Source organism: Amblyomma mixtum, chromosome 3 (genome assembly GCF_055824585.1).
Source record: "Amblyomma mixtum isolate Tamu chromosome 3, ASM5582458v1, whole genome shotgun sequence".
In the NCBI taxonomy this organism is placed as follows: Eukaryota; Metazoa; Arthropoda; class Arachnida; order Ixodida; family Ixodidae; genus Amblyomma; species Amblyomma mixtum.
The window spans coordinates 431,188,463-431,214,952 of NC_143014.1; positions in this window are offsets into that span (position 1 = coordinate 431,188,463).

The following is a 26,490-nucleotide window of genomic DNA, read 5'->3' on the forward strand; positions in this document are numbered from 1 at the left end:
GTGTTCGAAAGCAGCCTATGGCAAGTAGGTCATGTGACCATGACGCTTTTCCTGTCCGAGCGGAAGCCGAGAGCTACCAGCAAGTAGTCCGGGACTGGAAAAACAAATGCGGCCACTGGCTACGATTTCCCGGTAAAAACCGGTGACTCTACTGTAAACATCAGCAGTTCCGACGATGTACTCTGGAAGCAGATGCCGCAGCCTAACTTGGCATACGGTACGCAAAAACGGGTCTCTTGTGTCCCGAAGAAACAAAAAACGATTGACCAGCTGTCTCAAAAACAAATGGCCCAGTCCCAGTCCGCCGTTTTGAACCTGTCGGAACAGGTTGGTCCGGCTGCAGCGCTCCCATTCAGACGACCAGATAAAGATGGCGAAAATTCTGTGTAGCTTTTGAATACTTAACCGTGAACAGTGCAACACCTGCATGACGTACCAGAGCCTGCTGATAAAGAACAAGTTGCAAACAGTGGCTCTGGCGAAAATGGACAAGGTCGTTCCTTTCCACTTATCCGCTCTCTCCCGTATCTCTTTAATCTGTGCTGTCCAATGCTGTTCACTGTCACGGTAAGCAGCGAGTGGAACGGCCAAGTATTTATCTGGCGTCGTCGTCCAAGGCACGCTGGCAAACCGCTCAGGCGTAGATGCCCACCTTCCGTGCCAAAGCCCGAGGCACTTCGACCAGTTAACCCCGCTTCCAGTAGCTTGGCTGAAATCTCGTACACATTGAACGGCCTCGCTTATGCCACCCTCGTCAACGGAAAACACAGCAATGTCATCAGCATACGCCAAGAGCTTTACTTCGGCTGCTTGTAAAGTGAATCCGTTAATACTCCTGCTGTTCAGTATCTTTAAACAAAGGGTCTCCACATAAATACAAAATAAAAGGGGGCTGAGGGGACAGCCCTGGCGCACCGAACGCTGCACGCTAATGGGGGCCCCCAGACTCTTGTTAACGATCAATCTCGTCGTGCAGTTCAGGTATGCCAGGGCAACACCCTCGTGGATAACAGAACCAACATTAACATGGCCTAATACTGAAAACAAAAGTTCATGGGCAACGCAGTCAAAAGCCTTTTCTAAATCGATCTGGAGAATAGCCACCTGACCATTAGTGTCATCACAGGTTTCTAGGACACTGCGCGCAACGTGAATATTTGTAAAAATAGACCGCCCTTTAATCCCGCAGGTCTGATGCGGACCAACTAATAAATGAATCACGGTCTGCAACCTTCGTGCCAAAACTTTCATGTAAATTTTGTACTCCACGTTAGTGAGTGCTATGGGTCGGTATGCTGTTACCCTTCGTAATCTGTCTATGTCGTCCGTCTTGGGAATCAGCACAGTATGGGACGACCCATAGGACGGAGGCAGTGCTTTTACTTTATAGGCTTCATTAAAGATTACCTGCAAGGCCGGGGAAATTACATTTTTAAATTCTTTGTAGAATGCCGCGCTGAACCCGTCCGGTCCAGGCGACTTACCAGGGTTTAAACTGTCTATTGCTTGCTCAACTTCCCCTTGACTTATCTTCTGCTCTAATCTGTCTTTTGTTTCGTCATCCAGACGCGGCATCTCGGCTAGAAACGCCTCCTTAAATGTGATAACATCTACCGGATGCGCTGCGAAGAGCGCCTGGTAATGCTGGAAAAAGGCTGCTTTGATGTGATCGATGTCCGTTTTTGAAACACCTCCCCATTCTATTTCGTTAATGTGATTTCTTTCGGCGCGGGCTTTTTCTAAACCAAGCGCTCGTTTCGTTGGCGTTTCCCCTGCAGCCATGTCTTCTGCCCTTGCCCTCACCAATGCTCCCCGATAACGTTCTTGTTCGATTAGCTCTAGCTTTTGTTTGGTTTTTCTTATATCGTCTATCCATTTACCAGGCGCTCGGCATTCCTGTTTTATCATCTTCTGAAGCAGTGCCTTCAGTTCCATTTCCTCTTTTTTTGCTTCATGACGTATACAGGTGGCTCTTTCTATTGCTTTTAATTTTAAAGTTTCTTTAGTGAGCTCCCACTGCTGCCAAATCATCATGTTACTACTTGGTTCTATTTTTGCTATTTCTTCCCTTACAGCTCGGTTATAAACTTCGTCCTGGAGTAGCTTGTCATTTAACTTCCACATTTCCCATGAAAAACCATTCCCCTTCTTAATGAAACCTATGCAGCATTGAACCAAACAGTGGTCAGAAAATGAAACCGGCAGAACTACATGACTATTGCATTTAGGTACAGTTTCCGCGGATGCATAAATTCGGTCTAGCCGTGCGTGACTTGTGCCCTCGAATCGTGTGTACCTTACAGCACGCGTTCCTTCAAGACACTCTGCTACATCCTCGAGGTTGCAGTTCACAATCATTCGTAACAACACTTCGGTGCTTTTATCTCGGAAACCTCGGACGCTTGTCTTGTCGCGAGCGCTAAGGACACAGTTGTATTCGCCCATAACAATCAGCTGTCTGTCCGTGCGAAGCCGTTCTTCTACGCTTTCAAAAAACGCGGCTCGGTCATCAACTACATTAGGTGCGTAGAGGCAAACAATGCGCCAGTCTATGTTACAGAGCGAAAAATCGATAGACACGTGTCGACCCGACAAGCACGAATGATGACCGCGTACCTCTATTCCCGGCAACTTCTTAACAAAAAGAATACAGCCAGCCGATGTGCCTACAGCATGGCTAACGACGGCAAAATACCTAGACGTGAAACGTCGCACCATGCTCCCGGTCTCTTCCTCACCATCGACTTTAGTCTCCTGCACTGCCAGTATATCAATATCTTGCTCCGTTATAAGTCTGTACAGCTGGCTTTGTTTTCTTTTACCTGCCAGGCCTCTAACGTTTAGGGTGGCGACTTTAAACGGAGTTGCAGAAGCCATTTTAACTTAGGAAGAAGAGACCGAAAGCATGGTGCTTACCTCTCGCGTCCAGCATGTCGCTAGACGATGCCGTCGCCGCCGGTGTCACCCGGCGCGAGCACGTGCTCCTGGTCAGGCGGCGCCTTGTCGCCGCCACGCTTGTCAGTCGGGACATTTGGGCGCGGCCGCAGGCTGGGCCGTCGCGCTTGCGGCGTCTTTGCCGGCGGTTCCTCCACGCTGGGCTCTGCTGCCTTCTCCCCGTTGGCCTTGGTCTCGGCGTGCGAACGCTTCGCAGGTGTAGTCACGCCGACGTTCATGCGGGAGTCGGCCTTGTCGTCGTGGCTCTCGCTGGCCGCCTTCCGTTCCACGTCCACGTGCACGGGCGGGCTCGCTCCATCTTTGGGCGCTTCCACAGGCGTCGAAGGCGAGTCAGCAGCTGGCGACCCGCTCTCCTGTGCGACAGCCCTGTCGATGTTGCTACTTGCAACAGCTGGCTGAACCGCCACCCCGTCCGTTTTGCCCGCGTCGTCGATACCGCTCGCTGCTTCCTCCGCTTCGACGACGTCCATGAGCTCTGCGGAGTCGCTCGCCGCTACACGGCCGGTAGCCGACGCGTAGGTGCGCACGCAGTCAGCCTCGGAGTGACCATAGCGACGGCACTTTGAGCACCTGGGCACCTTGCAATCACGGCGCACGTGCCCCGTCCCGCCGCAGCGCAGGCACTGCATCGGCCGCCCGGGCACCACCACGAGAGCCAACTCGCCGGCGACACGAACCTGGTGGGGTAGGTCATCCACCTTCATGCCAGGCTTCATCTTTAGCAGCACGGTCCTCGTGGTGGACCCCTTCTCCTTCATGCCGGCGACGCGCCAGCGCTCCCGGGTGACCTCGGTCACGTTGCCGAACGCCGCGAAAGCTGTCCGGATGTCCTCGTCGGCGACGCCGTGCAACATCCAGTGCAGGCGCAACTTCACCTGGTGGTCTTCTGGGTCGAAGACGATGCAGCGGCGTCCCTTAACCTCGAGCTCCTTCATGGCGGCCAGTTTCTTTGCGGCATCCCCACTGCTGAAGGTTACCGCCCACACGTGGTTAATCTGGTACGCCCCCAACGTCACGACGTCGGGGAGCGGTTAGCGAGGGCATCTCTGAAGTCTTCGACCCTGTAGGGTCGCACACGCACGTCGCCGTGCAGAAAAACCGTGTTTAAAACAACACGTCCGGTGGGCAGGGTAGGCAGAACGATCTCGTAGTCCTTATCAGCTTCGCTGGCAAACCTGTTTCCGCGGCCGGCAACGGCCGCTATCGCCGCTCCGTGGGAGCCCATGATTCTGCGTCCGTCACGCTCGGTGGCTGGAAGTAGAATGACCGCCATGCCAGCTCGATGGTTTGAAATGAACAAAGGCGCGTCTAGTGAATACGGTGTCTTCGCTAAATGCCATCCTCCTCCCTTCCCTTCTGGAGAGGTTTAGGTGTCCATCGAGATATGAGAGACAGATACATTTCCTTTCCTCAAAAACCAATTTACCGACGAGGGAGGCATAGAACCGAATGGGCGATGGCGTTCTATGGACTCCCTGGCAGCGTTGCAAGACGCTGTCGCGTTCCACTCTTAGAGGCGAAGCTCAACATCTCAACCGCCGCCGCGGTGTCTCAGTGGTTATGGTGCTCGGCTGCTGACACGAAAGACGCGGGTTCGAACCCGGCCGCGGCGGTTGAATTTCTTTGGAGGAGAAATTCTAGAGGCCCGTGTACTGTGCGATGTCAGTGCACTTTAAAGAACCCCAGGTGGTCGGAATTTCCGGAGCCCTCCACTACGGCGTCTCTCATAGCCTTAGTCGCTTTGGGACGTTAAACCCCGTAAACCAAACCATCAACGTCTTAACCACACATCAGTGACCGGACTTTAGGTCAAAAAAGTTCACCCCCCCCCCCTTGAATTTTGACGGGTGTCCACCGAGATATGTGAGACAGTTACTGCGTAATTTTCTTTCCTCAAATACAATTTTCATTTTCTTCATTACGGGCCATCTTTGTCTTTCTTCTTTCACTCCCACTTCCTCCCTTCCTCTGCGGTGCGGTTCAGGTGTCCACCCAGATGGCAGAGAATTACTGCGCCATTTCCTTTCCTCGAAAAGCGTTGCGTTCAAACGGCAAGGCATCGCGCCGAACGGGTGGTGGCGTTCCGTGGACTCCCTGGCAGCGCTACAACACGCTGTCGTGTTCCACTCCTAAAGGCGAAGCTTAAGCGTTATTAATTAGCATTTAATTAGTATTCCGGCAGTAATCAGTAATTAACCATTCATTAGTGATTTGTCATCACTTAGTAATTAGTCCTCAATTACATGTGACGCCATCAGTGCCTCAGAAGCAGTCAAAGTGGTGCGGAAAACGCTTTCGCCTCTACGCACTTTAGAGAGTCAAAGTGGCCCTGAATTTTTGTTTGGCCTCGAGAAAGAAAACGCAGGAACAGTGGCAACGTCGGTATACGGCGGCATCATTTGTATATACCAGCGCCCGCCCCATAAGCAGATGTAATTGCGCCTTTGTGAGCAATAAACGGGCGAGCAACTCGCAGTTACCCTTTGAAAGATTAGAAAGCAGACAGACACCAGTTTCTGCGAGCAGAAGAAACGGAAACAGCCCGCGCGACGGTAACGAAACCAGCCGCAGCGCTCGGGCGGCTGACGACACGCGGGCGTTAACAGAACGTGGGAATTAAAATCCAGAATATCGTGGAAAAACCAGAGGCATCAATTTCTTCTATCCGCATGGAGCAGCAGCACGTGCCCGGCAACAGATCTTTAAAATATTAGCGCGTTTTTCAAACCAACAGACGGAACAGTATATATGTTCAACATCGACCACCTGGGGCTCTAAAATTAAGTCATGCAATTACGTCTTCGATCCTCGGATGTTAAAATGGCTATTATGAGTGAAAAGATACGCAGTGCGATGTTGATGAAAAAGACTGTTCCAGTCAAAAGCACTCTCACGCCCACCGAGAGTATCGGCGGCGCCGTTACACAAGCGCAGCTGTTCCCGTGTGATTCAATATGGCGGCGCCCGCGATGTTGTCTCCACCCTGAACGGCGGTGCTGGCATCGAGGCACCCTAGCACTTACCGACACGCTTGCCCCACCTGGCGGCAACTACGCGTATTCATTACGAGTGGTGCCACGCTCTCCCGTTGCACGGGGCTGGCGCACGGCACACTAGGGAGAAAACCTATCATGCACTTGGGCAAGCCGAAGCAGTCTAATACTCTGGAAAAAAAAAGTCTCGCTCCATGTAATCAAAGGATTTTTCTTGGCCCGGGGAAACGAAGGCACCTGAGACCTTGTACGCGTAGCGAAAGTAAATAGATCGCGAGTTACGGCGACTGAAGAAAATATTGTGCGTCCAGGCACACAACATGTCTGAACGTTCCTTATCAGATAAGGAAGAGCTGATGTTATGAGATGCGCTAATATCGCGGCTAGTATTTTGTAGTCAGAATTGAAGAGGGAAATAGGCCTCCATGCCTTCGCGTAAGACGGCACGCCACCACTTTTCGGTAGGAGTACAATTCGACTCTCCCGAAATGTTTCCGGCCGAATCCCGTCAGCAAGAAGACCGTTAAGCATTGACAAGAGGTGAAGATGTATCTCAGCGAAGAAGGTTTTGTAGAAAACAAGTGGTAGTTCTTGCACGAACTGCGCAATTCAAGGCACCGGCCGGCGTGGTCGGCGGACACTCGTGTTGTGCTGTGTTGCTTTTGCACTGTAGTTGTGGCAAAAAACAATTCTACCGTGCCCTCGTCGGGAACTGCATGAGTTTCGCGCCGACGACAGACGCGCACGCTCAAAGGCGCAGCCGTCCGGCTACTGGGGCTTCTGGCCTCGTTCTTCCTCGCCTGCTCCGTAGGCCGAGAAGCCCGCGCTCCCGAAGTCCGGTGGCGTCACAATATAATCTCTAACGTATTCGGGCGCTCAGATTTCACCTCACTAGCTGACGCAACCAGCTACCTTTCGAGAACGCCTGCATCTTTGTTTACTTATTTTTGATTTCAACGGCCGGGGGGCGCGTAGCCCCCCACTACCAAAAATTATTGCTTTCCACTGCCCCGAGTTATTGCAGTGGCAGGAGGTCAGCGAGGGCGCAGTGTAATCACCTCGCATCGCCCCTGACGGGTCCCCCCCTTCCTGAGCGGGGGGGAACCTTCAAGCAAGGTAAGAATATAGCGAAATATGGCAAGGACCGCCGTACCCATTGCCTACGACCGCTAGTACAATTCCAGCGCGTACTGGGCTTTGAGTTGACGACACATCCGATGCCAAACGTCTAAACCACTATATTTAAGCATTTTAACTTTCCGAGGATATTTAGCGCAAGGCCTTTTACAGAGCTGCTTTTTGAGCCTCAACCAGGGACGAAGTTTTTTCAATTATGTTGAAATTTTCGTGAAGTTTTCGTTCTTCCGCCGGCTAAGGCGCCGTCTATTATCGAATTCCTTCTTCTTTCCCCCCCCCCCCCCCCTCTCTCTCGTTGCTCCATGCACTTCTCTCGAACGAGGACAGATGGCGCCATACGACAGGGTTGGTCAAACTGTTCTAGCTCGCCGCCGGATAATCGAGCCTCCCATTGGCCGAGGCGCCGTGGTCACATGCTAGCGCGCGCTTTTTCGCTCCGCACCAGACGCCGGCAGGGAAGCGTTTCTCCAGCATCGACGGTGTCAGCGCGCTGCGAGCCACCGAGCTTCTGTTGCGCTTACTGGTGAAACAACGGCAGGTAGTGGTCAAAAGTTTTTCGTCATTCCGTCTGGAAAAAGCAATGCGGCTCGCCGATAGGTTTGGCTGCCGAGGATCGGCCAGGCAAGCTTGCCGTAGAACAACGAAGGTCGCGGGATACGTATGTCGCTTCACAGTCGCTCACGCTGCGCGCATCGTCCTGATGGCGTAATGAGGTGGGTGCTGAGGGGCGAATTTGTGGGCCGTCCCAAGCGGTTGTTACTTTCCTCAGCTGCGCAGCGAATGTTCCATTCATCACCGAATAACCGGCTCCTGTGTCGACTAGAGCGGTAACTTTCCGGCCGTCGATAACCACTTCTAATTCGGATGTCCTCGGCGTCGGGTCGCGGCTTCGTCGGGTATGTGAATGCGTATGGGGCGTGCGCTCGAAGCTTTCCTAGGTGGCGGCGTCGTTTTGAAGGCGTTTTGCATCGTGGTCGAGGTTGTCATTGTAGGCGGTGTCTTCATACGGCGTGGTGGCTGGAGGATCTTCGTCGTTTCCTCGGCAAGCAACCTGACCTCCAGAGAATAATTTGTTTAATTTCTTCTACTGGGCTGGGGGAGCTTCCTCCGACAGCCGCGGCGTAGCTGCGTACCGGTGATGGAAAACGTGCGGTGGACGGCGACGGGTTAGCGGCAGATACGGCTTGACGACATGTACTCCCCTCTGTTCAGGTAGTCGTCGATTTCCCGTGGTCGCTGGCCGGGGAATGGTCGTGGGGCGTATATGGCGAAACCCCGCAGGCCGATGCGCCTGTACGGGCAGTGGCGAAATATGTGCCCGGCGTGGCCACAGTGGTCACACAGTGGGCGGTTGAAGGGAGTCTTCCACTCGTCGTATTTCCTAGAGCTGTTGCGTCGCTCGTGAGGTGGGCGTGTAGGATTTCGGGACCGTCGTTCCTGTAGACCTTGTGCCCGTCGAAAAGGGCCTAGGTGGTCTCGTCGGGGCGGAGGACTGCGTAGTGCGGCGGCGCAGGTCATGGCATCAGCTTCCGTTGGTGTCGTCGGTGACGGCGAGCCAAGTGCATGCTGCACTTCTTCACGGATGATGTCCGTGAGCAACGCCACCTTAGTGTGCTGCCTCTGCGGTTTTGGGGATGGCAGCAGCCGGCGATGTTCTTCGCGAACAATTTCGCCTATCAGACCTCGCAGGTTATCCCCCCGCTTGCCGTCAGCATCTGAAGTGGTCGGTTGTAGTGACGGGTCCGGGCGTCTAGGGTCTCTTCGATGGTTGAAGCTTCGACTACGAACTCGGCGGCGGTTTTTGGAGGGTCCCGGATCAGGCCGGCGAATCGTTGCTCCTTTACGCCACGTATCAGAAGGGTGAGCTTCTATTCGTCAGCTATGCCAGGGTTGGAGCGCCTGAAAGAGCGTTTCATTTCTCTCATGTACGAAGTCATGGTCTCGTTTTGGTGTTGGAATTCGTGACTGCAGGAGGACCTCCGCTCTTTCTTTCCGTACGACGCTAGTGAACGTACCCAGTAGCTGTTTCTTGAAGGTCGCCCAGGTCGAGAGGGAAGATTCGTGGTTTTCAAACCACGTTCGCGCAGGGCCGTCCAATGCAAAATAAACGTTTCGAAGCTTGGCGCTGTCGTCCCAGGCGTTCAGCGTTGCCACACGGTCTCACCCGTCCAGCCAGTCTTCTACGTCTTCGTGTGGTTCTCCCTTGAAAGTCGGTGGCACACGGGGCTGGGGAAGCACGGCGGACGTTGACTGTGCACCAGATTCCATCGTGAGGGGCATAGCAGGGCAGCACCTTCACCAGATTTAACGTGGTGGTGACTGAAGAACATGAATTCGACGAAAATCGCTTCTAAGCCAAACTCTTCATTTGGGGCTGACTTGCGCCCGCAAAGAACGGAATGATACGGCGGCGGCAACAAGCGCGCTCGGTGCTCGTCGAATCGAATGCCCGGCCCTCTTCACCGCGCAGCATTTAAACCTGATAGCGAGATTTTGAGATAAAACATGCAAAGTTATTAGAACATTCTGGAACAACGCAGAAGCGGCTCCACCTGGATGCGATCAATAGACATAACTCTGGTCGCTTCTTGCATCACAAACAAAGTGATAAAGCGACGCGCCGGTAGCTTTGAAAAATGAACAAACACTACAAAGGTTCACGGCAATATGCTGGATCCCCGTCTTTAGGGTATGAGTGGGCGTAGTGGCATTTTTTTCGGAAATTTTGATGTGGAGCGCGAGCGACTGCTGTCTTTCTTCGCAGTTAAGGCCGTCTAGCATGTCTGTAGACAGATTTGTTCGCTCGCGGGCTACGAAAGTATTGCTTCTCGTTGTCTTAGCCCCGCCGTTTGCATTGCTGGCTATGCTAGGCTCTGCCGGTGTAGCTTTGATGTCGCGCGCATTACGTGGCGTATTGGCTTAATTGTGGTCGCACTCGTTCGCGGGCTCGACTTAAAACTTGCGCTAAATGTTGTATGAGCTCCGCCGTTTACGCTGCTCGCAGTACAGGTCTAGCTTTCATGTTGCGCGCATCGGTGGACGGATTTGTTGTTGTTTTTCTTGTTGTTTGCAGTTGTACTCCTTCGCGCACGAACTCGAGGCTAAAGAGAGTGTTCTCGCTGTTCGAGCGACGCTGTTCATGCTGCTCGCGGAGCAGGTGCAGCTTTCATGTTGCGCGCATCGCTGGACTTATTCATTTTGTTGCCGTTGGACTCACGAACTCGATACCAAAGTGGCGCGGCTCTCGCTGTTGAAGCCCCCGCTGTTCATGCTGCTCGTGGTGCAGATCTAGCATTCATGTTGCGAGCTTTGCTGACAGTATTTGTTCTAGCAGGGTTCATACCAAACTCTGTCGTTGCGCGCCTAAGTACAGCCACCGAACTATCTCTTGAATACTCGACATCTGCGCGGATTACCTTCAAGATTCAAGATTACCTCACGAATAGAGTGCAATTTGTTTCAGTCGATGGGTGCAGCTCCAGTTGTCTCCCAGTAACCTCTGGGGTGCCCCAAGGAAGCGTCTTGGGGCCTTTGCTTTTTCAGATTTACATCAATGATATTGTTAATGTGGTTACTCCAGGAACTCATATTCGCTTGTTTGCTGATGATTGTGTCGTTTTCCGTCAAATTACGTGTACTAACGATCAAAACGAACTTGACCAGTGTCTTCGAAATGTTCTTGATTGGTGCAGGGAGTTTTCCATGGTTCTTAACACTGAAAAAACAGTTTCGATGCAAATAACACATAAAAAGAACCCAATTAACCACGTGTATACACTCGGATCATCAACACTAAAGCAGGTTAATAGCTACAAATATCTAGGTGTAACACTCACAAGCAGTCTTTCATGGAACTCACATATAGATAACATATGCTCCTCTGCATTTAAAAAGCTGTGTTTTCTGAGGCATAAACTAAGAAATTCACCTTGTCACGTAAAACTGCTAACGTATAACACTTACATCAGGCCAAAGCTTGAGTATGCTTCGGTTGTTTGGGACCCATTCACTAAACTTAACGTATATAAATTAGAAAGGGTTCAAAGAAAAGCTGTTAGGTCTATCTATTCCAAATTTAAAATCACCGACTCCCCCACTGGCCTCATGGCGGCTAACAATATTGAAACACTTGAAACGCGAAGAGGAAAATATCGCCTTGAGTTTCTTTATTCTTTACTTAACCATAAGTTTGCTTTGGATCCTTCACAGTACATATCCCCTTTAACCACACGTTATACCCGACATCATCACATTCACTCATTGACACCGTATTTTGCGAAAACTGACTGTTTTAAATATTCCTTTTTTCCGCGGACAATATCCGATTGGAACCATGTTATGACATCGTAATAGTTTGCAATATTTGTCTCCTCATTTTTATGTATATTTCTTTTCACTGTGTTCTGTATCTCTTGAGTTTTAAGAATATATGCCTGTCCTGCTTGGACCCTGAAAAGGGTCTGCAGTATGTACTAAATAAATAAATAAAAATAAATAAATAATACTTGCGAATGCAAGGGAGGACATCCGTCAAACATAGTTGCATACATTCATTTGTGTTTTAATTTTACGTCGAGAAACTTCTAAACGAGCAACGTTTTGCTTCGGACAGGACTGAGTCAATCCCACTTTTGGTTTTTCAGCGCTTGAACTTTTTTCGCGCTGCTTCGAACGAAAGCGAACGAAAGCGGCCTGGACTGCGGCAGTCCAGGCCGCTGCGCCTTATGCATGGCAGTTGCACGAGGGAAGAAAATGTCGGCTTATAAGCCATTATTGCGTATGCTGACCCAAGATCACAATCACTTAAACAAACAACATTCTAGTGAGACATGCAGCCCTGTAGCTGCGCGCGAAGCAGCGGTTAAAAGCTGTTTTTGACTGGTGTTACTCAACCCAAACATTTAACCCTACATCAAAATCTTCTGACCACAACCATGTATACAGTGCGAAACTAGGGCATCGTATTCACCGGTTTGCAAATAAACCATAAAGGACTACGACAGCTGTTCCTTTAACGTTAGCCTGCGAGGTGTGTCGAGAGATGAGTAGTCGCCTACGCAGAGTCGATTGCACGGGCAAACAAGCCTCTGAGAATATATTATGGCAGCATTACACCGCCATCCGTTCATGTAAATACTCGGTCCCACGTCCGGTCGTAAGTCGTGCCAGTTCCTCTTCGCGTAGTTAAATTTTGAATAAGATTGGACTAAATGCGCCGGCCGAAAAACAACAGTCCGAGGATGTTCACTGGCTCGCTCGCGCATCGCCTTTCCATCGTGTGCACCGCAATCGAAGAGGTCGCAGTACAAAAAGTTCCGATAAAGCAATGCAACATGGGTCGGGGCAGTTGTTTGGGTGGCAATAATTTTATTTAATCTCCCATGCCATGATCTCATTGGGGCTGAATGGAAGGCAGAAAATGCAAACAATTGATTCGGGCCCGCGGTCCACTGTGCGCCAAAGCGCGAGTGCTGCGAAACATAACTCTGAGGGCATTCTCGGCCGCGCACCAAACCTCCACCGCGTGCACGGCAACCAAATCGATCGGAGTACAAATTGCTCCGATTAAGGAGTGCAACGTTGCTCGGGGCAGTTATTTGAGAAACTAAGTCTTTAATCTCCCGTGCCATGATCTGATTTTGAGCGAAACCAAGGCAGAAAACGCACGCGCGGTCTACGGCGCACCAATGGGCGTGCGTTAGGAGCGTCTACTCCCTCCCCCGCCTAGATCCCGCCACCGTTGGCGCCCTGGAGGAGCCGAGAGAAAGAGCGCGGCAGAGGAGGAGAAGACAGATGTCGTTACTTTTAGTTTATTGAAGGGTTTTAATGGATGGATGAAAGATAGGCGCTTCCCCTTGGAAGCGGGCGGGGTGTGAAATTGTCACCAAGCTCGGCTTCATTTTTTTTTATTTTTGTTGAACTGTGTACTAAATTGTCATTAAAATTCGCCATTTTCTTCCGATACGGTTTCCTACGCTTCTAACATTATGACCCCTTTCTGCTTTTGAGGCACCCATCTTCCAATCGCTTTTTGCTAACTTCCACCGCAGATTTATTTACATGACCATTGTTATCTCTATATCCTAGGGCCTCTGGAAGAGCGACTGTGCCTGCATCGACATCCGGATGGATACCACCACAGATAAGGATGAGGTGTTATATTCCTTGTACCCACCTACCACAGACAGCACATCACATCTTCTTCCTTAACTGACATACGTGAAACAGCGCGAAAGAAGAAGCCTGAAGGCGAAACGAAGAAGGGACAGGAAACAGCGCTGAACTGAGAACTGAATTTTATTGAGCGAAACTCGCGCAATTTATAGCAAGGCAGTGGCAAAGATAATCAGATGCAGTCAACGTCACATGGTGTAAAGAGCCATAAAAGCGATAAAAACATAACAGAGTGATAAAGCTAAAAGGCAACTGAATCTCAAAAGGAATGGTAACAAAAAGGAAAAAGTACACTTGATGACTATAAACAGATAATGTCACAAAGTGTAACGAGCCATAAAAACCGATAAAACATCAATAGCAGGCAACAATGGTAAAACCGACGTAATGGAATTATGGAAACTGACTGAATGTGACAATGTGTGGCTAAAAAAATGCACAGACCTTAACAATAAGACGATGAAACAGTGAAACTAAACGATTGAAACACGCGTAGTCAACCATAAAAATTTCGCAATGTTGTTCCAAAAAGGCAAGTTCACTCCCGTACTATGATTTTGACGCGTCACTGACACATTCGAAGCCCTTTCTTTTTATAAAGGAGCCTTCCTTCATCTCCCGGGCTACGCTGTCTCTACTCCTATCAAGAACAACAGTTTCTCGTAAACGAGGCATGCATTTACATTCTTTGCAATGAAGCGCTAGATTAGAGCCAGTGCGTTTTTCAAGTGAGCGTTCGTGTTCCCTTAAACGTTCGTTCAAGCACCTTCCGGTTTGTCCACTGTAAACTTTGGCGCATGTAAGCGGAATCTGGTATATCACCCCTTCCCTACACCTGACGAACATGTTGGCATGCTTTACGCCACAGGTTGGCTCTCTTGGTTTTTCATTATTAATCCTATGACACAACGGTTTGGTTTGGTTGATGGGGTTTAACGTCCCAAAGCGACTCAGGCTATGAGAGACATCGTAGTGAAGGGCTCCGGAAATTTCGACCACCTGGGGTTCTTTAACGTGCACTGACATCGCACAGTACACGGGCATCTAGAATTTCGCCTCCATAGAAATTCAGCCGCCGCGGCCGGGATCGAACCCGCGTCTTTCGGGTCAGCCATGTCCGTAACCAGTGAGCCACCACGGCGGGGCTTGTAAACACGGATTGGGAACACCTTCCCGTTCTTTATGTCATTTACCTCAAATTTATGAAACATTGCCGCAACGACCCAACAACATAGTGGAGATGAATTTTGAAGAAAGGAATTGGCGCAGTAACAGTCTTACTTCTCGATGGATACCTCAACGCGCCGTAAGGGAAGGGAGGAAGGTGGGAGTCAAAGAAGAAAGAGAGAACAGGATGCCGTAGTGGAGAGCTCCGGAATAATTTGGAACAACTAGAGACCTTTAACATGCACTGACACCCCACACACACGGCCCCCTTTTGCGTTTCGCCTCCTTCGAAACGCCGCCGGGTTCGAACCCGGGTACATCGAATAAGTAGCCGAGTGCCCTGAAGTCTAAGCCACCATAGTAGGTAGTGCAACATTTACTTTTTAAGCGCTCGTTGTCTCCGACAGCTGACGACACTGAGACTAGGGCGGCAGAAAGTTCTCAACAAACCGCCGCACAGGTGGGCGACGGGGTGGGGGGGGGGGGGGGGGGGGGGACGGTGAGGTTTGTTGAAAGTGCATTTTTAAAAGTTGTGCGCCCACCGGGGTGTGGTGTGCATCAAGGGTGGAGGCTGCACGCACGCACCCCCCCCCCCCCCCCCCCCCCCTTCTAAACACAGTGTGGTTATTTTTGGTACAGGAGGCTATAATGCTAACACAGTGAAAAGAACAACTAAAACAGTATTCATACTTCGAGTTGGATTCGTACTAGTGACGGCGCAACAGAAAAGCTCCGTTTAGAGATGCCTTAGGCTTCTCGGCCATGTCCTAGGCTTCTTGTTATCTTGTTTGCATGGCATATTAGCAACCTTTTTGACCCTCCTTGTGCCTCGCTTGATATCGCCGAATTCAAAGATCTCGGTAGAAGTCCTTACGCCACCAAGACTCCCTTACTCCGCCCGCACATCAAAATTCCGGGACCAGTCAGGAGGCTGAGCTTGCACAGCATATTCGTCCTACGGTAAAGAGCACTGTTTTCTGAACAGTGACTTCGTTGAACGCGGCAGTTTTGCGTGTTCATCCATCATGTGGGTTTTCCACACACTAAGTGGTGCTTCAAAACGAAGAATTCGCACGAAATTCCGGAGTCTTTCATTGCAGACAGAAATGTTGTAGTGAAGTGCATGATTTCAATGTATTTTTAAACGGTCTGCCGAATTATGTGAAAAAAAAAACACAGCATCACGACAAAAGAAATCATCTTGTGGCTCAATGATTTCTCGTTTCTCGCACAGATAGGAGTTCACTGACCATGGTACAAACGCCTCCTTGGCGCGAAGGTACGGCCTAACGCGTAATGTCCATGTTTGAAGCGTGAAAAAGGTTTTTCCGCCCGTTTGAATCTACACTCGAGCCCATTTAGAACGAACCTTACGGTCACACGGATTTCGTGCTATATATCCGATGCTTGTAGTAAGTTGACTCTCCGTATAACAGCCAAAAATACTAAGGCCGCTAAAAGTGGCGTTTACTTCTTATAGAACTGCGTTATGGGCGCCTGCTTGTGCCAAGCAGAGCCTGCAGGGGCTCTTTGCAGGCTATCTAGGACAGTCATTTAATCCTCGTCGAGACCCTTTCTGCCAACTATCAAATTTAGGGACTGAGTATAACTAATCGTGGTTGAACTGTGGCACGCCTGGTGGCACGCCGGAGCTGGTGGCACGTCGGCCACATAAATGAAATTCCTGGCAGTACGGGAGGGCTCGTACTTGGTGTTCAACGTCTTCGTCAGAGCACGCGCTTCTGCGAATTTGTGGTCCGCAGGAACTTAGTTATCCGAGGAAACATATGGCCAGCTATGGGTCAACGAAGCGTTGAAGTCTACATGCGTCTGATCACGTGCGTATCGAACTTCTTGTTTCGTTCCTGGGCTCATGCAGCGGCGAAAGTGGCGCAGCGCTCGTGGCACAGAGTGCATCGGTTGCAGCACCCGCTCTATGACGCAGCCTGCACGTGGTAGCAGTGCAAAGATGGAGCCGACTGGGCAGGCAATGCATACCACGTGACCAGCATGGCTAGCAAGGCTTTCAAAATTCTCAAATCACTGTTGTTAGTTGATCCATGACAATGGTCAGTAGCTTCACTTTCGGCGATGTCCCTTTACCACGCGCACCGCGCATCTTCCACCTGGGATGCTTTGGCCAGCCGGCGAACACACAGGAAATGATTGACCTCGTAGGCCATCGACGCGGGCTTGGCCGGCGGTTACTTACTGCTTAAATAGAGTTATACCTTACCTTTACCGTGTTTACGCTACATTTACAGTGTTTCCAGACGCCGGACTTTCCGGTTAGCGCTGCGCACAGCAGTGCCCCCTTTTATTGCATTTTTGGGTCGACATACTCTGTCCTGGGCGGTGTCGTGAAGGTTGAGAGGCGCTCTCTCATATCCGCACTTACTGGAAGCACAACCTCTTCAACTCCGAGGGTAGTTTACGGCACCTCCTCGTTCGCTATAACCGAGTGGTGCGGCCAAAGTTTTTGGTTGTATCTGCGACGAATTGTCATGGCCCTTATGCATATTTTGATGGTAGCACCGTACCCGTTCGTAACCAGCAAGCGTATATCGGCGGCCGTTATATGTGTGCTCGGCTACATCCGCTGAGTTCGCTTTAATACACAGGTATCAAAAAAGGCTAGGTAAGGCTGCAGATATATGGGTAGAGGAAGCAATGACCGATGACAACCTTAGTCATTTGCCTTGTGGAGAGGTTGTACAGGTATCTGAAGGAAAAGTGAATAGTGAGAAACCCGAATGTATTAGCATAAAGTTCTCTCACGACAATGTCCAGAAAAGACAGACGAGCATTTAGTTGCCTGTTTAGCACAGCGGCCAGAAAGGGGTTGTTTTCTAGTTTTGAAAATAAATCCCCTGAAATAAGTTGGCGGAAAAATGGTGCACGACATTCACCAGACTCTATCAAGGGCCCGAAAAATCTGTAGACGCACAGGATCTCTTTGATAGCGCCCCAGAAAAAGTTACAAAAATTCTATGTAGCGCAAGCATACCTTCTTCCAAGCAGAATGCTGCATTTACAAGAATGAGGCAACGCAACATCCCAACGAAGATGTTACCAATTTGCATCCGAACAGAGACCAAGCGTTCTCAAACCATTCAAGATTGTTTTTTTTTTATCACACCCTTTTTATCAGAACAAAAGACGTCGACGTCATCATAATAAGCTAAGGTTGTAATTTGTCCCTGTAGTAGTGAGAAGCCACGATTAGCTGTTTTTGAAGATATTGAGCTATAGGGGCTCGAGATATATAACACGAGTCACAAAGGTGATATCGAAGAGATGATTTAAATAAAATATGTTTGGTAAGCTCTGGATAGGGAGAGCCAGTGCTCCCAAAAGGGTCTCGTTGGGTGGGGGATGAGCGGTTGAAGGGTTCTCGCATATTCTCGTACCATGTAGGAAAGGAGGGGGGGGGGGGGGTGACTAGCAAGTCGGTTTCGGGGTGACGGAAAGGTGTCTGTCTGTATACATGGGCCGATACATGAAAGCTTCGTTTCTGAATGGTGCACGGGAACGTAGAGGCCACGTGCGGGGGTCATGTCGGCGCCTGCGTAAGTGCACTGCGCACGAGAAATTCCTGACTGACTCCAGCTTCAGGATGACCAATTACTCGCGCGACGGGGTTTCCGAAACTGCTCAAGCTGGTGGGTTTTGTAGATGCAAAATCCACCGGCTTTTCGCCTTATGCCTAATCAGAGGATTATAGCGTACACAGCCGATATACATTAATTTCGATTTCATTTCATTTTGCGGCTCTTGCCGTAAATAAGTCTTTTTGCCACGGACAATAAACAAAGTGGGTAAAATGAGGACATATCACATTGCACAAATTTTTGGATTGTTTATTTTATATATCGACGCGCCAGAAAAAAACTAAACAGCATAAGAAGGTTGATTAAAGCCCATCTACGTTCTATTTTTTTTTCCTGAACCCGTTTGAACCCGTTTGAACCGGTTCAGTATGGTCCGAACCGGTTCGAACCGGAACGGAATGTCGCTCTGGAGCCGAACCCGGAACTGAACCCGAAAGGTGTGAACCCGAACCCGAACCGAACCCGAAAAAATTCCGGTTCGACACCCTGTTTCAGTGACATGCGTTTTCTTTTTTCTTGCACATCGCTATACAAAATAAAAAAATGCAAATATTTGTTTACGAGAACATAAAAGTGGGCTCGTTGGTAACGGTTGCTTAAGCAGCGCAGGAAACAGGACAAACGGAAGTCTGGAGACGACACAGACGCCGACTAACAACTGGTTATTACATTCTCGGAAAAGTATATGAAGGCGCAGGACACAGTGAACAATCCAGAAAACAGAAGAGCAAAAATTAAAACTAAAAAACATAATGCGCATGCACATCGTAGTCGAGTCATGACATCTTTTTCAATAAAATTCGAAGACTATATTCCATAGTAGACGGTACTCCCCTGTCTCCTTGAATCTATACAGTTGCCATGAAAGCCTGGCTCCTTATCTACGAAATTGATGTATGGTGAAGCAACACGCTCATCTGCATCAGTATAGTCAGAGTAGAAGCTTGGGCGAGTTGGTGATGGTTCACATGCCACATAGCGCTAAAAAGACACGTACACAAGAGAGACACAGGACAGGCGCTAGCGCCCGTCCTGTGTGTCTCTCTGTGTGTCCGTGTCTTTTTAGCGCTATGTGGCAAGTGAATCATCTGCATCCTTCGTGATCATAAAGGCCTCCACCATCTCCCTAAAAATTCGTTCAGAGTGATTAAACAGGAGACTTGTCTTTCTAAGTGGGGAAGCAGATGAGCGTGTCGATACACCATCTATCAGTTTGGTAGTTGAGTCAGGCTTTCTTCGCATTGTGTGAGGCCAGGAGATAGGGGAGTGCCGTCTACTATCGAAGATACTCTTCGTATTTCGTTGAAAAAGACGTCACGACTCGACTGTGATGTGCATGCGCAGTATGGTTTTAAGTTTTAACCTTTGTTCTGATTTTTTTTGGGGGGGGGGGGGGTTGTTTCCTGCGCCCTGCGCCTTTATATACTTTTTCCAAAATAAAATAACCAGTTGTTAGTCAGCGCTCGTGTCATCTTCTTTCTCACTTTTGTCGTCTTTACTGCGTTACCTGATCACGAAAAAATTGTTTAATGCGAGATGTTCTCACTTTACCCATTTTATTTATTGTCCGCAGAAAAAAGAATTGACGGTAAGAGCCGCAAAATAAAATGAACTCGAAACAAATGAAAATCGGCTCTGTATATATGCTATTATCCACCTTATGAGGTGCAGGACGAAAAGCCGATACATTTTGCATCTACAAGACCCTCCTGCTTGAGCTGTTTGGGCGACCCCGTAGCGCGAGTAATAGGTCTCGTACGCAGTGTACTTACGGCCCCGTAAGTACGCAGTGTACTTACGGGGCCCCAAAATTGCCGCCGCACGCGCCCGCTACGTTCCCGCGCACTACTGAGAAATGAAACTGTCATGTATCGGCACGTATACATACAGACAGATACCTTTCCGTCACACCGAAACCGACTTGCCAGTCCCCCCTCCTTTACTACATGGTAAGAAAATGTTCGAGAATCCCTCCATCGCCCATCCCCCGCCCAACCAGAGCCTCGTGGGAGCACTGGCTCTCCTTAACATAACTTACCAAACATATTTTATTTAAATCACCTATTCGACATCGCCTTTGTGACTCACGTTATATATCCTGAGCCCCTGTAGCTCAGTATCTTCAAAAACTCAGCTAATCGTGGCTTCTCCTTTAGTAAAGTAAGAAATTTGTTCGTGATAGAATGTTTGGGACTCTTCCTGGGGCACTATCAAAGGCAACCTTTACGTCCACAGAATTTGTTGCGCCCTTGATAGAGTGATACAGAGGGGTTAATCTGGCGTGCACCATTTGTCCACCAACTTTTTTCAGGCATTTATTTCCACAGCTACAAACAACCCCTTTCTGGCAGCTATGCTTATTTGCTTTGTAAGTGCTTGCCTGTCTTTTCTGGACATGCTCGCGAGTGCTGATTCATTCTGTTTTCTCACTCTTGGCTTTTACTTACCTGTACGGCCTCTCCACAAGGCAGATGACAAATGTTGCGATCGGTCATTACTTCCTTTACCCATACATCTACAGCCTTACCTTAACTTTCTTGATACTAGTGTATTAAAGCGAAGTCAGCGGATGTACAGTGGAGCCCACTTTAATGGCCACAGATATAAGGAACGCTCGCTTATTTCGAGCGGGTGTGGTGCTACCGTGAAAATATGCATAAGGGCAACGGAAATTCGTCGCAGATACAGCGAACAACTCTGGCCACACCACTCGGTTATCGCGAACGAGGTGGCGTGGTGAACTACCCCGAGGTTGTAGAGGTCGTCCTTCCGCTAAGCACGCAGATGAAATAGCGCCTCTCAACCTTCATTACACCGCCCCGGAAAGAAAATGTCAACCCATAAATGGAATTTAAAGGCAGCACTGCTGAGCGCAGCGCTAACCGGAAAGTCCGGCGTCCGGTAACACTGTAAATGCTAATGTAAACATGGTAACGATGTGCTATAATTCTCTATTGAAATAGTAAGTAACCGCCGGCCAAATCCGCGTCGATGGCCAACGAGGGCAATCATTGCCTACGCGTTCGCCGGCTCGGCAACGCATCCTGAGTAGAAGCGCGGTGCGCGTGAGACAGGGGCATCGTCAAAAGCGAAGCTACTGACTAATCTCGCGGATCAACTAAAAGCAGCGATTAGATAATTTTTGAAATCCTTGCGGGCCATCCCAGTCACGTGGTGTGCATAGCATGCCGAGTCGTCTCCATCTTTTGCGCCGCTACCATGTGCAGGCATTGTCATATAGCTGACAGTGCAACGGATGCATTCTGCGCCACAAGCGCTGCACTACTTCGTCGCTGCATCAGCCCAGTAACGACAGAAGAAGCTCGAAAACACGCGTGACCAGATGATTGCAGATTTCTGGCAACGCTTCGTTGATCCATAGCCGACCGGATGTTTCCGCGGATAACTACGTCCTGCGGACCACAAAATCGCAGAAGCGCCTGCTCTGACGGAGACGTTGAACACCAAGTGTGAGCTCTTCCTACTGCTAGGAATCTCATTTACGTGGCCGACCTGCCACCAGTTGCCATGCACACTTCTTCCATGATTACTTATACCCCGTCCCTAAATTTGATAGTTGGCAGCAAGGTCTCGACGAGGATTAAATGACCGCCCTAGATAGCCTGGAAAGAGCAGCGGCAGGCTTTGCTTTGCACAAGTAGGCAGGCATAACGCAGCTTTGTAAGAAATAATTGCCACTTTTAGCGGCCTTAGTATTTTTGGCTGTTGTAAGAAGAATCCACTTGCTACGAACATCAGATATAACGAATGGAACCTGCGGGACCGTCAGGTTCGCTATAAGTGGGCTCGACTTAGTTTTAATCGGCCACAAAAACCTTTTTCACCCTTCAGACATGGACCTTATATGTTTGGACGTACTACCTTCGCGCCAAAGGGGCGTTTGTGCCGTAGTCAGTGCATTTCAACCTGCGCGAGCAACGAGAAACAATTTCAGCAATAAAATGATATTTTTCTCATGATGCTTTATTCTTTTAGAACATACTTAAGCAGTCTCTTAAAAAACCCATTGACATCATACATTTCATTACAACATTTATGTCTGCGATGAAAAACTCTTGAATTCCGTGCGAACTCTTCGTGATCATAGGACGCAGAACCGCCGCGTTCCACGATGTCACTGTTCAGACACAGTGCACTTCAACGCAGGAGGAATATGCTGCGCAAGTTCAACCTCCTGACGGGTTCCCCTTTCATGGCGTGTGCACCGTCTGTAATTTTCACGTGCGGGCGGACGCAGGGAGTTATGGTGACGTGAGGCCTTATGACGAGATCGCTGAATTTGACGCTGTCAAGTAAGGCATGAGGAGGGTCAGAGAGGTTCCAAATATTCCATGCAACAACCATAAAAAGCCATTTTAAAAAAGCCATTGAAAATGTTCTGTTTTAAACCCCATGTCATTCATTTCAGATTCATTTTGTGTATTGTTTCCCCTCATGTAATACCCCTATTCAGGGGCATTTGAGGTGTATAATAAATAAATAAATAAATAAATAAATAAATAAATAAATAAATAAATAAATAAATAAATAAATAAATAAATAAAAAGAAGCCTACAAGATAGCCGAATAGCATAAAGCATCTGTAAACAGAGTTTTCTGTTGCGCCGCCATTAGTACGAATCCCACTCCGAGTCAGAGGTAAGACTATGCATGCTCTTTTAGTTGTTCTTTTTACTGCGTTAGCAGTATAGCCTGCTTTCCCAAAAATAACCGCGCTGCGTGCGTGCAGCCTCCATCCTTGATGCACACTCCGGTGGACGACATATCAGGGCATTCACTGGTAAAAATGCACCTTTAAAAACTTTCACCCATCTCACCACCCCCCAATACCCACCTGTACCCGATATAGCCGAGGCAGATTGCTGTGAAGGCTGAACGTATTCAATCGCCCAAGCGTTCTAAGAAAAAAAAACGCTAACAATCATAAGCCTGTCGCGTCAGACACTAAGAACGGGAAATATGACTGCGAAAAGTAGATATAAGTCGCCAGACAGAGAATTAAAGATCGAGCAGTGCGAGAACAGCGGATGGAGCCGCGCGCTGGCGACTGGCAGCAATTTTTTTCTTAGAAGCAGAACAATTTCAGCGAATCGGCATAACGAAATCACTTCATCGTAGTTACATTGCATCGCAGTAGCATCTTTTTGGGCGTAATCACTATCGCATGCCAGCGAGCACATGTATTTCCGCATTGCCCTTTTGTGTAATCGGTATTTAATTTTTTTCCTTTTTAGTACATCTCCACCGTTGCTAAAAACCCGCCTTTCGTTGCTTATTTCCGTCGCGCGCAAACGAGATTATGCGGATTCTAAAAAAAAAAAAGAAGCTGCACCAATTTATACATCCTTCTTTTGGTAATACTAGTAGTAATATCTCATGTTTAACGTGTCGAGTAGACATTGGGGCTATATGACAGACGGTGTAGTCTAGGGCTCCAGATTAACAGAGACCAGCTGGGGATTTTCGACGCGCGACAGAGCACGCTGGTTTTTGTATTTTTGGAATCAGCAGCCGAGCTCCACAGCCATTGAGCCATTTTTTTTCTTTATTACCCTACAGGCTCATCGTGAGGGGTTTTATTTAGAACTTGCTGTCTAAGACAATGAGCGCCTACAAAAGTAAATGTTGCACTACCCACTGCGGTTGCTGAGTGGTTAGGGCGCTCGGTTACTTATTCGATGTACCCTGGTTCGAGCTCGTCCCCGGTGGCCACGTTTCGATGGAGGCGAAACGCAAAAGGCACCGTCTGCTGCGCGATGTCAGTGCAAGTTAAAGGGCAATTGCGCCACCTTTCGAGATTTCGCGATACTGAAGGATTCAAATCTATACAGGCTGTAGGTAAAGGATACTAAGTTTTTTGCACTACCATTCAAAATAGTGACGTAATCGACGATTAAATTTTGCACTTCTCCTCAAAGCAAATAAGAAGTGCGGGGAAGTTCAGTGTGATGTCATGGAAGGTATGATTTTAAATTACTGCTGCCGTCAACCACGCCCTGCCGCGCCTCGTTGGACGCTTCCAAACAACGTTCGGCGGGCTTTGACTTCGGTTCCGTTGTTTTTTTTTCCTTCAAAGCAGGCGTTTACGCGTTGAAAATGTACGGATACGTTCGATGACGTCATCATGCGTTCCCCCACTTAGCGCTGTGCGCTGCGGAGAAGTTTGAAGGCCGTCGCAATTTTAATTGGTGATTACGTCACCGTTTCAAATGCTAGGACAAAAGGACTTCGCATACTTTATCTGGAAGTCTCCTTTCAAATGACGCCATAGATATTAGAATACATGGATCACCGTGTGGTATTCGCCTACTGCCGCTAAATAATTTAGAACATAATTTTTGCTCCCATGCTGTGTCGGTTTCATCAACCGAATGATGGCTTTGACGTGAGTTCAATATTAGGTCACGTGAGGCACGGGAAAACTAATACAGACGCTGATACGTTGTTTTGACTCACTATAGCACTTATATCAGCCGACTTCAAGACCTATAATTAAAACGAACGACGTATCAGCAGTTATATTGCCGTTTATAACACCTCACGCGACCTAATTTCCACTATACGTCACAGCCATTGTTATGTTGGTGAAACCGAAACAGGATCAAGAAGAAATTCAAGCATAAATTATTTATTAGGTGTTCATGAATACCATGCGGTGCTCCATGTACACCAACGTCTAACGCATCGTTTGAAAGAAGAAAGCACGCAATAAAAAGTTTCGTGTCTTTAGTACTTTACTGAGTTAGAGCAGTCCTAACACTTTGATTAAAGATTTACGCAAATATGTAAAACGGAGGAGTAATAACTCAACATTTCACATAAACCTGACGTACAACTGTTTAGAATTGGCAGCAGTACATTAGAGAAGCGACAATTAGGCTTCTTCCCAGGCACCAGACCTGCTGTAAGTTTGCTGTCGCATATACTGGGTACCATTTTGGCACTTCCCAGCGCAGACAGCTACGGGTGGGTAAGTCTATGCGATAGATCATATCATTTTGTCGGAAAACAAGACGTATGCCGGGATGCAAAAAAAGTGGGGCTGAACCGGGTCCCGAACCGGTTCGGAACGGTTCCTTTGAATCGTTCCGGTTCGGGTTCAGTTCCAAGATGGCGAAAAAAATATGGGTTCGGTTCGGTTCCGGTTCCGGGCGAAAATTCGGGTTCGGTTCCGGTTTCGGGTTCGGGTTCAGTTCCGGTTCGACACCCTGGCTGTAGCTGGTGCCGCAGCGTCGGCTGCGACACCAGCCGGGTGTCGCATCATCGGCTGCGACACCTGGCGCTGCGGCTGGTGCGGCAGCCAACGCTGAGGCTGGTGTGGCAGCTGGTGACCCGGCTGATGATGGTGTTATCGGCTGCGGTGACCCTGTGTCGGGGTCATCGCAGGGCAACGTCTCGTGCGCTGCCATTGTGGTGGTGAGGGCTTCGGCGGTATCGCCTTGCTCCATTCGATTAATTATCTGCGTGGCAGTCGTACTGTTAGGCAGGGCAAGAACAGAATAGGCAACTAAAATTCCTTTTGCTGACATGACTAGGCTGAAATAAACACTGCTCAGTGCTAGTTCTCACGGTGATTTAAGGCAAACCCTGTGATGCTGGATTCATTGCCATTACGATACTGGCAGTACCTTGCAGCAATAAATTTCCTGCACAAAGCTGTAAGTAAAAGCCTTTCTGTGAAGACATGCTGGCTAAAATCAGTTAAGGTGTCGCAGTTTCTGCACCTCTCATTCTTTATAGATGCTGACTGCAATTTCCATTTGACAATTCCCATCATTAACTTCAAAATAAGCATTTGCAAAGCACTATTAAAGAAAATGAGCAAATTTGAGTAGCTCTTGCACTACCAAGCATGCTGTGCAGCACTAATAGCTGCAAAAACCTGCAACAAACACTACAGCGTGCATCTTCAACTGTTACGTTGCTTTCCTGTGCCGTGGAGGGATCATTGGCCGGCAGTGTGCCAAGAAACTGGTGTATTCGCCAGAAGAGCTCCCACGTGACCGCACCTGAACCGGTAGTCCTCTTCCTCAGCCACAATTGAAAGTTTTTTGCAAGGGCGACTGAGACAAGAAAAAATTTGGAGGACGCTTCTGATTCGCCTGGTAGGCGACAACGCCTTGTAGCGCTGCCAGGGAGGCCACTGAACGCCATCGCCCGTCCGGCGCGGCGCTTTTTGGGAAAGGAAATGACGCAGTAACATTCTAACTTGTCTTGGTGGACACCCGAACCGCGCATGATACGCAGCCCCCGATTATAGGTCACCGGTTCGAATCCCTGCCGCAAACTATACTCCGTCTCACAAGATGTTTGCAGCACTACGAAAGGTAGAGCTCTCTCGTCCAATCAGGATGGCGCGCACTACATTAGTGTGTTCCTACGCGCCTATGGCTCGATCCACCTGATGTCCAGGTGGCTTCTTTCTATCTCTA